The following is a 9,293-nucleotide window of genomic DNA, read 5'->3' on the forward strand; positions in this document are numbered from 1 at the left end:
GGAAGGTACTTATTAAACCATCCCCAGGTAGTCCTCGACTTGCAACAGTTTGTTCAGCGACCGTTCAAAGTTACAACGGCAGTGGGGGAAAAAAGTGACTTATGACCGTTTTTCATACTTACGACCATTGTAGATCGTTCCCCAGATCAAAATTCAGATGCTTGGCAGCTGATTCATATTTATGACGGTCCCAGTGTCCCAAGGTCACGGGATCCCCTTCTGCGACCTTCTGACAAGCAAAGTCCCCGGGGAAACCCAGATTCACTTAACAACCGTGTTACTAAGTTAACAACTGCAGTGATTCACTTAACAACGGTGGCAAGAAAGGTTGCATCAATCCAGGGTTCAAGTTACAGGGGAAAGCCTGAAATTCTCTATTCTCAGCCTATTTGGAAAGGCAACATCTGTGTAAAATCTGGACATATCCTTAGTGAATTTGTCCAACTGGACAGCAACCCCTAGTCAACTTCACAAAACTTAAGAATGAGAAACTAAAGGTGGATCATGACTGCTTAGGGCTTGGAAAGGAGACCACTAGGAAAGTCCAGAGCGGGCTACACTGAGAAGTGAAGACCCCAGCCAAACACTTCTGCACACAGCTGCAAAGGGCAATTCCACAGATGAGTGCATGAAGTTCCCAGGAGCTAAACGCCAGTCAAGGAGGAGATTTTTACCTTACCTTGCAAGATCGCCTTAAGATCGCCTCCCCTGTTCTGCAAACTCAGGCCACCTGTACCCCCTCTCTCCACACTCCAACCCACCTCAGATACAACTGCCAACTGCCAAGAAAAGCCTGGCAAAGCTTTTTTGTACTTTCAAGCCACAGAGGTTGGACTGGTTTGGCAGAAAATCCGTAGGCAGACAAAAGCAACAACGCTCTTTGCCCAGAGTTGGACAAATAAGAGAGCGCCTTCCCCAAGCGAGAGGGGAAAAGTGGCAGAGCATTTTTAGAAACCTGCTCAGACCCACGGAAATTGAGTGGGATCCTCCTTCCCCTGATACGCCTTTCTCAGTTCATCCACCGGATGAATTGAGGGTGGGCTGATCAGAAGCGAAACTAAAACGGCAGCTGCAAGATTGGAGCCCCTCATCCACGGGTGAAATGTAAAATTTGTTACTACCGGTTCTGTGGGCGTGGCTTGGTGGTGGTGGGTAATGTGACTAGGTGGGCGTGGCCAACTTTTTTTTTTTTAACTTTTCAAAGCATTTTTTCTAATGCTTTGAAAAGCCTCTCTGCCAATCAGGCAACTCAACTGGGATCGTCAGAGACTTTTCAAAGCATTTTTTTTACCACCTCTTCGGCCAAGGGGTTGCAGGAAAAAATGCTTTGAAAAGCCTCTGACGATCCCAGCTGAGCCGCGCGATGGCTTTTTTTTTTTTTTACTTTTAAAAGCATTTTTTCGGCCAAAGAGGTTGTAGAAAAAATACTTTGAAAAGTTAAAAAAAAAAAGGCTCTGATGATCGTGCGGCTCAGTGGGCATGATGGGGGTGGGGCGCGCAGGGATTTTTGCTACCAGTTCTCCGAACCACCCGCCTCCATTGCTACCAGATCGGGCGATCCGGTCCGAACCGGAAGCATTTCACCCCTGGTCTTAGAGAGCACCAGATTGGGAAAGGCTAGATGACCTCATGGGTTGAGTTTCCTTCCCATGAATCTTTGGGGTTGCCCGTTTTTTTAGGGGGGGAAACATTCTTTAGGGCTGTGATGGTGAACCTATGGCATGCGGATGTTCTGTCCCCGTCCCACACGCACACACACCAACAGACGTCCAAGAGTTAAAAACCAAACCAGCCGACAAAATCCTTTTCCTTATGATAACGGAACTTGGCAGCAACCTAGTGGCTGCCTGCCAAGAGTTTATTACTCATGAAGGGAAGAGATAACTTCTCTCCGCTTCTGGTACATCAAAGTAAAATGTTCAATAATTACAGAGTAAATCAAGTCCAGAGATAATCCAGCAAAGTCTATAGCAAAAGTCCGGCAATGCAGAATGGCGTGGAAGCTTTCAGCTTTGTTCGTCACAAGGCTTGACTGGCCACCACGCTCCCTTTTATATCCTGTGGGGTGTGGTCCAGTGACTCAGCCTAATCTCGGACATGCCTTTTCTTCTGTTGTGCGCGCTTATCTCTGCGACGCTGGCGTGGATCCAGCCAAGACTCATTACCCTCATCACTGTCCACCTGTGGCTGCGTGGACATGCTTGGCCCCGGCCCTATCTCTTGCCCTTCGGCGGATACCGAAGGCATTGCCAGAGAGGAGGGTCCTGGAGAGGGAGGCCTTGCCAACTCCTCTCCTTCACTCTCTGAGTCCTCTCCTGCCAATGACACAGGCTCAGGTAACGGAGCCACAACAGTGTGCCAGAAGTGGCACGAAGAGCCATCTCTCTGGGCACACGAGCCATCGCCCGTTGCCATTCCAGACCAATTGGTCTTCACATGCGCGGGAGTGCCGAAAACCGGAAGAGCAGCAGTCCGGTGTGCATGCGCACCCCGGGAAGATGATCTTCCGGGTTTCCCGCACGCACATGCACACTGTGCAACTGCTCTTCTGGTTTCCGGTGAGCGCCAGCCAGCTGCGCTTCATGCATGCCAATACCTGGAAGACCAGGTGGCCGGCACACATGTGCGCACTGGAAACCGGAAGATTATTTTCCCGGCACTCGGTGCCGAAAAGGTTTTCGCCAACACTGCTTTAGGGTCTTGCTTCGAGGTTCAACCTCTGCAGCAGGACCACCAAATCAAGTCCAGCTTCCTCAAAAATGAGAATAAGGGGCTTCTTAGCCCCCACCCACCCCCACCCCACATAACCCCTCAAGGTCGGACCCAAGCCAGATACAGCTGCTGCCTTTTGGGGGGGGGTCTCCACCAGAGGTGGGTTTCAGCAGGTTCTGACCAGTTCTGGAGAACCGGTAGTGGAAATTTTGAGTCGTTCCGAGAACTGATAGTAAAAATGCTGACTGCCCCCGTCCCCAACTCTGCCTCCCGAGTCCTAACTGATCGGAAGGAAATGGGGATTTTGCAGTATCCTTCTCCTGGAGTGGAGTGGGAATGGAGATTTTACAGTATCTTTCCCCTGCCACGCCCACCAAGCCACGCCCACCAACCCACACCCACAGAACCGGTAGTAAAAAATTTTGAAACCCATCACTGGTCTCCACCATCCAACCTCAAACCCCCTCCTCTCTTACTTTTCCCACCCGGCTTGCCAAATCCTGCATCCCTTCCTTTTAGCCAACATTCTCCCCCCCGCCCCCCACCTCCCTATAACCTGCTTCTCCCATCCACGACCTGACACACGTCTGAACGGTCAACTCAGCCTGAGAAGCTGCCAAGAGAGCAAAAGCATGGCCTCTTTTCCTTTAGACAAACTCATCCATGGGACGAAAGCAGAGGGCCGCTCACCAGGTCTCTAACTCAGCGGGTTAGAAAGGGGTCATGGGAACCCATCCAGAGGGGTCTTCCGGGCCCTGGTTTCTTGGGGCCAGTCTAGATGCCCTCCTCCCCACTTTGCCCATCTCCCAATGAGTCCCTAAAGTCTTGCCCTTCCTTCCTTCCCTCCCTCTGCCTCTCCCTTTCCCAGGACTGCCACGCATGTTTCCAGCCTTACCTACCGGAGCCCACCTCCCAAGGGGTCCCTAAAGCCTAACCCCCTCCTCCTTTCCCATCCCAGGGGAATGAGTAAGGCTGCATCTTCAGCCTAACCTGCCAGAGGCCAGACACATCGTGAGAACCCAGCCAGTGAGTCTTCTGGGCAGAGTGGGGCTTCTCAAGGCCAGTCTAGATGCCCCCTCCCCTCTTTGCCCACCTCAAAAGGACTCCCTAAAGTCTAACCCTCTCCCTCCCCCATCCCAGGACCCTCCCCCATGTCTCAAGCCTCACCTGCAGGAACCCAACCACGAGTGACAGCTGTCTACCAGAGATTCTTCCGGGCAAAGGGGGCATTCTTGGAGCCGGGTGCATATGCCCTCGCCCCCATTTGCCCCCCTCCAGAGGGATCTCTAAAGCCTAACCCCTTCTCCCTTCCCCATCGCCACCCCCCACTCGTGTCTCCAGCCTCACCTGCCGGAGCCCAACCACACAGGTCAGCTGTCTACAATGAGTCGTGGGAACCCACCAGAGACTTTTCCAGGCAAAGGGGGCTTCTCAGGGCCAGGTCTAGATGCCCTTTCCTCTCTTTGCCCACCTCTTACCCCTCCTTCCCCCCATCCCAGGACCCTCACACGTGTCTCTATCCTTACCTGCCGGAGCCCAGCCACTGGCTACAATGGGTCGTGAGAACCCACTAGAGATTTTTCCGGACAAAGGTGGCTTTTCGGGGCCATGTCTAGATGCCCTCTTGCCTCTTTGCCCACCTCTTACCCCCCCTCCTTCCCCTCCATCCCACGCGTGTCTCTATCCCTTACCTGCCGGAGCCAACCACTGGCTACAAGGGGTCGTGGGACCCCACCAGAGATTTTTCCGGGCAAAGGGGGCATCTCGAGGCCAGGTCTAGATGCCCTCTTTGCCCACCTCTTACCCCTCCATCCCCTCCATCCCACGCGTGTCTCTGCCGGAGCTCAGCCACTGGCTACAACAGGTCGTGGGAACCCACCAGTGACTTTGGAGCCGGGTCCATATATGCCCTCACAAGTGGGTCCCTAAAGCCTAACCCCCCTTCCCTTCCCTTCCCTTCCCCATCCTAGCCCCCTCCCCATCCCACGCGCGCCTCCTCCAGCCTTACCTGCACACGAGCGCGGCTCGGCGAGCTTCGCCCCCGCGCTGCTCTCCTCTTTCTTCTTCTCCTTCTTCTTCTCAAGCGCCGTTTCCTCCCTCCTCCCCCCCCACGAACCGCCTCCGACGGGGCGGGGCGGGGCGGACACGAGTGGGGAGGAGGAGCCGGAGAAGCCACCTCAGGGACGCCCCGCGGGAGGAATCCCCACGCCTCACACTCCTCCTCCTCCTTCGCGGTCCCCGCCGGCCGGAGAAGCTCCGCCTCCCCCCTGGACTAGGCCCCGCCCCTGGAAGATGGGAAGGGGAATTGGGGGGGGGCGTCGTCGTCGTCGTCCCCTCATCTGAGCAAGGAGAGGGGGGGGAAATGGGGGTTCCTGTGTTCGCCAATCCTTGGACTGGAGTCTGTGAGAAGAATCCAGGTTGGTGGGGGTTTTTTTGTGTGTGTGGCACAACAGCCTTGCAGGGTAGGCCGGTGCTTTTTTATTATCCACTCTGGCCATCTGTGGAAGGGGCTGGGACGGTGGGAATTGCTTCAGGAGACCCCGTGAAGTGAGGCAGGCAAGATTTTTTTTTTTTTTTAATTTGATTTATATGCCGCCCTTCTCCGGAGACTCAGGGCGGCTTACAATGCGTTAAGCAATAGCCTTCATCCTTTTGTATATTTTTATACAAAGTCAGCTTATTGCCCCCACAAACTGGGTCCTCATTTCACCTACCTTAGAAAGGATGGAAGGCTGAGTCAACCTTGAGCCTGGCGAGATTCGAACCTGCAGTAATTGCAGGCAGCTGGTCTTAATAACAGGGTGCACTAAACCACTATACTATCAAGGCTCTTTTTATTTTATTTTATTTATTTTTTATTTTATTTCCAATTTCTATACCACCCTTCTCCCTGAGTACAGCCAGAATTAAGAACATGGAATACAAATATTAAAAAAGCAATTAAAATATATATAAATTTGGGCCCAAAAATTAAAAATCACAAACCAATTAAAACATTTAAAAATTTCTTCTTAAGCCAGCCCGGCTTGCTGGGAAAAGTGGGTTTTAAGGGCGCGGCGGAAGGCGCTGAGGTCTTGGATTCTCCTTATCTCTGGGGGCAGCTGATTCCAGAGGGTGGGTGCCCCCACAGAGAAGGCCCTCCCCCTGGGGGTCGCCAGCCTGCATTGCTTGGCTGATGGCACCCCAAGGAGGCTCTCTCTGTGGGAGCGCACGAGTCGATGGGAGGTCGTCGGTGGCAGAAGGCGGTCTCGGAGATAACTAGGTCCTATGCCATGGAGCGCTTTAAAGGTGGTAACCAACACCTCAACAGGTAGGGCTGTTGAGACACACAGACACAGACACACACACACACACACCAGTTGTCATTGTTATGCACTGGGTTCAGGTGGGGGGAGAGTAAAAGTGAGATGGGGCAAAAAGGAGAAGTCCCCCTCAACTCAAGGCACCTACAGGTAGTCCTCAGACGACCGCAATAGAGCCCCCAAGATTTATGTATGTTGTTAAGTGAGAAATTCCCCTGGGACCCTTCCAACAGTAGCTGGCAACAGAGAAAGAAAAACAACAACAATAATAAGATGATAGATTTGATCAATTGCAAGACAGTTGCAATTAATTGCAAGACAATTGCAATTAATTGCAATTGCAATTGCAAAACAATTCAGAATTAAAATAAGAAGCAATAATTTTTGCTACTTAATTCATATTAGCTCCTGAAATATGTTTGTGTGTGTGTGTATAAAAATAAAATAATAAGTCTGTATGTGTAGTCCTCAAAGTACAACCACAATGGAGCCCCCAAGATTTACTAAGATTTGTTAAGTGAGAAATTCCCCTGGGACCCTTCAAACAGTAGCTGGCAACAGAGAAAGAAAAACAATAATAATATTAAGATAATAAGAGGAAGAGGAAGAGGAAGAAGAAGAAGAAGAAGAAGAAGAAGAAGAAGAAGAAGAAGAAGAAGAAGAAGAAGAAGAAGAAGAGGAGAAGAAGAAGAAGAAGAAGAAGAAGAAGAAGAAGAAGAAGAAGAAGAAGAAGAAGAAGAAGAAGAAGAAGAAGAAGAAGAAGAAGAAGAAGAAGAAGAAGAAGAAGTTGTTAATTGCAAGACAATTCAGAATAAAATATTCTGGATAATTTTTGTTTCTTAATTCATATTAGCTCCTAAAATTAATATGTGTGTGTGTGTACGTGTGTGAATAAGTCTCTACAGGTAGTTCTCGACTTACGACACAATGGAGCCCAAAATTGATGTTGCTAAGTGAGAAATTTGTTTTGCCCCATTTTATGAACTTTCTTGCCCCATTTGTTAAGGGAATCCCTGAAGTTGTTAAATGATTAACATGGTTGTTAAGTGAACCTGGCTTTGCTTGTTGTCTTTGCTTGTTGGAAGGTCACAAAAGGGGACCCCTGCAACCGTCATAAATACGAAGCAGTTATCAAGCATCCAACTGTGAATCACTTGTCCATGGGGATGCCGCAGTCAGTGGTCGTAAGTGTGAAAAATTGGACATAAACCAGTGTTTTCAGTGCTGCTGTAACTTTGAATGGTCACTAAATGAACTGTTGTAAATTGAGGACGACATTATTAAAATCATCCCAGGAAAGTTTCTTTGATTCAAATTCTACATCTCCAGGCAGCTTCAATACCAACAATAATAGGTAGTCCTCGATTTACGACCACAACTGAGCCCAACAATTCTGTTGCTAAGCGAGACAACTGTCAAAGTGAGTTTTGGCCCATTTTACGACCCTTTCTTGCCACGGTTGTTAAGAGAATCCCTGCGGTTGTTTTAAGTTATTAACTCGTCATTAAGTGAATCTGGCTTCCCTATTAACTTGTCGAAAGGTCGCAAAAGGTGATCACATGACTCCAGGATATTGCAACTGTTATAAATATGAGTCGGTCGCCAAGCGTCCAGATTTTGATCTATGACGATAGGGATGCCGCAACGGTCATAAGTGTGAATAAGGGTCACAAGTCACTTTTTTTCAGTGCCGGTGTAACTTCGGTCACTAAACAAACCATTGTAAATGGAAAACTACCTGCAAGCTTCTAAAAACTACAAGCAAATCCCTCTTGGCCGGAAAAAAATAATAATAATAATAATTTGAGAATTGTTGGGTTAAGAGCAACTTACTTCCCCGTGGCTGGAATTGTAAATTGTATTTCCATGACCAGGTAGAACGTTTTTTTTTCAACTCTACTGTAATGAACAAACTTTCTCTTTCGGCTGCCGATTATCGCAAAGGTTCCCCTTCCTTCCCACCCATCTTCCTTCCTTTGCTTGTTTTCTCTGATACGTCTTAGCCAAATAACCTTCGAGCAAATGCAAACATCCCACAAAGTTTAAATCTGCTAGACCCTGAACCGGTTTTGTCAGGAACATCTGTCTGTCAGTGGATCTGAGTTTTTACAGGGCGTAAAAAATGATGACCAATCATTATCCTGACAGAAAAGGCTCTTTGGAGTTCATTGCTCTGCTAAATAACGAATTCCCACAACACTGTCTTACTAGGCCCTACGATGTCAAACCACGTAGTAGGATGGCACAGTGGGCCCGGTAGGCCCGTTTTTCGCCCTCCCCAGGCTCCAGAGGCTTTCTAGGAGCCTGGGGAGAGCAAAAATGGCCTTCCTCACCACCACCACCACCCCGGAGGCCCTCTGGAGGCCGGAAACAGCCCATTTGCCGACTTCTGGTGGGACCTGAAGGCCCGAAAATCAGCTGGCTGGTGTGCATATGCGTGCCGGAGCTGAGCTCACGTGCCCACCGATATGCCATAGGTTTGCCATCACGGACTTATAGCATTATAGGGACGGGATGGCTCAGCAGCTAAGACACTAAGCATGTCGATCGAAAGGTCCACAGTTCAGCGGTTTGAATCCCTAGTGCCGCGTAACGGGGTGAGCTCCCGTGACTTGTTCCAGCTTCTGCCAACCTAGCAGTTCGAAAGCACGTAAAAAATGCAAGTAGAAAAATAGGAACCACCTTTGGTGGGAAGGTAACAATGTTCCGTGCGCCTTTGGCATTTAGTCATGCCGGCCACATGACCACGGAGACGTCTTCAGACAGCGCTGGCTCTGCGGCTTGAGATGAGCACCGCCCCCTAGAGTCGGGAACGACTAGCAGATATGTGCAAGGGGAACCTTTACCTTTTAGCATTATAAGTGATTATAACTGTGTTATTTGCATCTTAGCATTTATGTGGATTGCTTTTATTTAGTAATCTATGACTATCACTGAGTGTTGCATCTTATGATTTGTGATGATTGCATTTTGTGATTGTGATCATGATTTATCATTTGTTGCTTGTATGTACACTGAGAGTTAATGCACGGGAGACAATTCCTTGTGTGTCCAATCACACTTGGGCAATAAATAATTCCTATATTATTCTATTCTATTCTATTCTATTCTATTCTATTCTATTCTATTCCATTCCATTCCATTCCACTCCACTCCACTCCACTCCTTTCCATCCCATCCCTTTCCTTTCCTTTCCTCCTCCTCTCCTTCCCCTTCCCCTTCCCCCTTTTTTCCTTTCCTTTCCATTCCTTTCCTTTCCTTTCCTTTCCTTTCCTTTCC

At 49.2% G+C, this 9,293-nt stretch overlaps 1 protein-coding gene across 2 annotated transcripts in view; it reads right to left on the bottom strand.

The window, feature by feature from the left end:
- Positions 1 to 4,818, bottom strand: part of MCTP2 (multiple C2 and transmembrane domain containing 2) — a 170,179-nt gene extending 165,361 nt beyond the window's left edge. Inside the window, exon 1 of one of the 2 annotated variants that reach the window (XM_060694771.2) lies at positions 4,721 to 4,818. The gene's annotated coding sequence lies outside the window, so the exon portion shown is untranslated. Of the gene's footprint in view, positions 1 to 679; positions 778 to 4,720 lie in introns of those variants that run through there. The other variant, XM_060694772.2, reaches the window with a different exon arrangement.
- Between the last annotated feature and the right edge of the window lie 4,475 nt (positions 4,819 to 9,293).

Source organism: Pantherophis guttatus, chromosome 13, assembly GCF_059756535.1.
Source record: "Pantherophis guttatus breed Tessera chromosome 13, ASM5975653v1, whole genome shotgun sequence".
NCBI classification, from domain to species: domain Eukaryota; kingdom Metazoa; phylum Chordata; class Lepidosauria; order Squamata; family Colubridae; genus Pantherophis; species Pantherophis guttatus.